Below are 4,437 nucleotides of genomic sequence, written 5' to 3'. Positions count from 1 at the left end.
AGTTAGAGGAATAAGCGGTGGGGCCCGCATGTTAGTGGCCGGGCCTGCCCAGTCAGCAGTTGACCGAAGTCAACAGGACAGCCGGGCCCCAGGGGCCCACGGGTCAGCGACCGAGGGGGTGGCCCCGGCCGGCCAGGTCAGCGGTGGTGCCGGAGCTAGCTCCGGCGAGCAAAGCAACGGCGGCGCCTCGCCGGAGTTGCCCGGAATCGCGCTACAGGGGGCCTCCGGACCTACGACTTGGACCTAAGGGCGCGGCCCGGCGCCGCGCACACGATGGTGACGATGACCGGCGTCGGGGACGACAGGAGCATCGTTGGCGGTGAGCGGAGGCGGCAGCGGTGTTCGGGAGCGTGTTGGGAAAAGCCTACGAGGCGCCAAATCGGCCGCGGCTAGTCGCATTCGAACGGGCATGACCTCGTGCGTCCAATGGTGGGGCTCGCATCGGCGGGGGGCCGACAAAGTCGCCGACGGCGAGCCGAGGCGGAGACCGTGGGTGGAGCTAGTCGGGGCGTGGCTGCGATGCGCGTTGAGCGGGTCGGGGAGATGCGTTCGGTTAAGCGAGGCAGCGTGCATCCGGCGGGGTGAGTCACGCGAGCGAGGGTGGCCGGAGCGGGGCTCTGCAGTGGCGACGGCGGCCCGAGATCGTCCATGGCGGGGGGAACCAACTAGCGTGCGAGCGCGAAAGAGAGAGCGGGAGGGCGAGTGAATCTCACCAAGGGAGCACAAGAGGGCTCGTCGGCGGCTTAAGAGCAGCAGGGGGTTGGGGGAGCAACGGCGATGTCGCGGTGGCCGGAGATGGGGACGAGGACGAACGGCGGCTACGGTGCTTCCCGGTTCCAGCGGAGGGCGCCAGTTGAAGGAGACGACCCCGAGGGAGCTTACCGACAGGGTCAGCGGGCGTGGGATCGCCGGTGGCTACGATAACGACGGAGGGCGGCGGCGACTACGCTCGGAGGTGGACGGGGAACGAAGGGGAGGCAAGGAGGGAGCTGGTGGGGAGAGGGAGAGGTGGATCTGGGGGAGGAGAGGCGCAAGTGGGAGTGGGGACTGAGGATCGAGGCGGCGCGGAGGGAGGGGATCCTTATCCCCTCTTCGGCGAGGCACGAGGCGACGAGCGGGTTCGACGGCAACCACGGGCTTGGGTAGGTTGAACAGGAGAAGGGGGAAGGCGACCGGGGAGGAGGAGTGGGCCGGCTCGGGTGGGCCGACGGCCAGCTGGGCCGTTTGACCCAGTGGAAAGGGTCAGTTTCTTTTGTCTTTGTTTTCCCTTTCCTTTTTCTTTTTAATTAAAAAAGAGAGAGGAAAATATTTATTTGAGCATCCAAAGGATGTAGGAAAAATATGGGACTTGGCCTATTAATTCCTCCACATTTTTAGGTATTGCCACAAATAGTTTGGAGGCAGGAGGAATTGACTAGGAATTTTGGAAATTGGGAATGGCATATTTAAATGCTGCTGGAACACTAGTTAATTTCCAGGGGCAATTTGGGAACTCCAAAGATTTTGGTTTTAACATGAAAAATACTTAGAGAATATTTGTCATATTGTGAACTATTTTGATTAAATGAAAGAAGAAGCAAATATTCGACATGCAATTTGAATTTGAATTTGAAGCAGATTTTGGACAAGTGGCATTTTGGCATGATGATCATGATGACATGACCTTTATTAGGGGGAGATTACTATAGTGTGATGTGGGGGATGTTACACAGTGTTTGGGTTGTATATTTTTAAATTTTTAATACCATAAGATTATTTAGTCATACTCATACAAAACCATGTTCTCATTATCTGTTGAATAGAGCTTGTTATCACTACAAAAAATACACATCCGTGCCATTTTGGGCCGAACGAAATTTTTTGTGTCATACATATGACACTTCTATGACGATAATTGTGACAAAACCCGGTATCATCATAGATGTGGTGGGCTCGTACTTCTATGACAAAAAATCATGACAGAAAATGGGCTTTTCGTCCTGGGCGGGCCGGAGACGCAGCTGCATGACATTCTTTGGGTCATCCATGATGGAAAAACCGTGGTAGAAGCGAGGGCGAGGAAAATTTCGGGGAGTTCTTAGTTACGGTGGGCGGTCGGGGGCCGAGCGATGCGCGTTTCTCTTATACACGTACGCACGTGTGTGCGAGCCGTTGGATCTAACTGAACCCGAGCGAGGCATTGGGCTCTAACTGAACCCGAGCGATTGCACTATAGGCTATGCGTTACTGAACCCGAGCGATCGATCGATGGCTGTTAACTGAACCTGATCAAGCGATTCCTTCGCTACTGCTGCTAACTGAGGGTGGTTGGATGAACAATGAGCAGTGGGGGTGGATGCAGGACCCCGTGGCGTTGCCTCTGGATGAACAGGACCACGTGGTTTGGAGGGCTGGATGAACAGTAGACGGTGGAGGGGTGCTCGTGGAGGGGTGGTTGAATAGTAGCCGGTGGAGTAGCACGCGATGGAGGCTGGATGAACAGGAGCCCATGGAGGCTGGAGGAGGTCGACGGTAGCCCGTGGAGGCTGGAGGAGGTTGACGGTGGAGATGAACAATATCTCGTGGAGTCCCGTTTTGCGGTACGCCACACCCCTCCCAATGAACAGGACCCCCGTTTCGACCGTAGCGCTCCAACACAAGTCCGTTTCATCCGTTTTGCGGTACGCCACACCCCTCCCGATCAACAGGACCCCCGTTTCGACCATAGGAGGTCTGTTTCGTCCGTTTTGCGGTACGCCACACCCCTCCCGATCAACAATACCCACGTTTCAACCGTAGGAGGTCCGTTTCCTCCGTTCTGCGGTACGCCAGACCCCTCCCGATGAACATGATCCCGTTTAGAAAGTGGCCGGTCGAACACAAGGCCGTTTCCTTCGTTCTGCGGTACGCCAGGCCTCGTTTCCATCGCCTGTTCTGTCCAAGCCCATGAACACGACAACGCATTCCGTTCCGACCCAGCCGGTTGGCTCCCATGCGTTCCATTGCATCCCGATGAACACGACGCATTCCGTTGCCTCCCCATGAACACGACGCATTCTGTTGCCTCCCCATGAACACGACGACGACGCTGTTTCTCTGTTCCGAACCAGCCATGTACACGAGCCCTGGCCGTACATATGCGCGAGTAGGCATTGGAGACCCCGCCCGTATGTACGTATGTGGCCGTATCTTATTTCTTGCACCCTGGCCACTGTATGTACGTGTACATGCTACGTGCGAGCCTCTACTATGACACGTGTGTGCCTCTACATCGACCAGTATATATGTACGTACACGTTCTTGACCAGAATGACAATGGTACATATGCTTCGACCAGGTGGGTCCCGACTTCCAGGCACTTCCTTGAGTGCGAAAATGTAGCTGGTGGGTCCAAGCAGTCAGGGGGGCGAATTGTTTTGTTTTTTTTCCCGACGCACTTCCTTGCGTGCGAAGGTGTAGCTAGTGGGTCCCAGCAGTAAGGGGGCAAATCGGTTTTTTTTCGGACACACTTCCTTGCGTGCGAAGGTGTAGCTGGTGGGTCCGAGCAGTTAGGGGGGAAACGTTTTTTTCGCGAAATATGGTGGCCCGTTCGGTGGGTCCCCACTGTCAGGTGGAGGATTAATTATTTTGCGCGTAATAAGGAGGCACTTCCTTGCGGCTGGCGTGGACCCAGTTGTCAGCCTCGCCACGTACAATACTCTTCTGATGGAAGTCAGTCATTGACCACATTGACCACGCCGCGCCGAGAGAACCATGGCAGTGGACGACGACGAGGCCTAGGAAGGGACGACATGGAGACGGGGAAGACGCAGCAGTGGATGCCCATGCGAAGAGGAGTACGATGGTTCACTGGTTCGACTGCGGTGTGAGGCTGCCGTCGCCGCAGAATAACAGGGGGTGTGGGTGAGTAGAGGGATGGCCTGGCCAGCGGTGGGAGTAGTAGGGGGCGGTCAGGCCTCCGTGGCATCACAGCCGACCATAGGAGGCAGGAGCATGCGGCACGACCGGCGGTGCTTTGGGCGGCTGGAGCACGAAGACCAGAGGTTGAAGAAGCACTACAGCCGTTGGATGGACATCGTACGGTCACTGGATCTAGAATCGTTCATATTGACTAAGTTGACAAAGCCCTCCGTCCCCGTAAACTTCGTAGTCCCACAAGTCAGCCTCCCACCAAGGTGAGTCCCAGCTAGCAGGGGGAGTATTCATTTTTTGTGCGTAATAAGGAGGCATTTCCGGTGGGTCCAAGCTGACAGCGGGGGGAACATTATTTCACGAATTACAGAGGCCCTTCCAGTGGGTCCCAGCTATCAGGTGGAGGAATCATTATTTTGCATGTAATGAGGAGGCATTTCCCTATGTGGGCCCCTACTGTCAGCCTCTTCCAATGGATGTTGTTTGTTGACCATGTTGACCTCACCGCGCCGATAGCACAAACGCGGTGGACGATGGCGAGGCCCA

This window comes from Triticum dicoccoides, chromosome 2B (genome assembly GCF_002162155.2).
Source record: "Triticum dicoccoides isolate Atlit2015 ecotype Zavitan chromosome 2B, WEW_v2.0, whole genome shotgun sequence".
Taxonomy (NCBI): domain Eukaryota; kingdom Viridiplantae; phylum Streptophyta; class Magnoliopsida; order Poales; family Poaceae; genus Triticum; species Triticum dicoccoides.
This window is presented reverse-complemented; position numbering follows the sequence as displayed.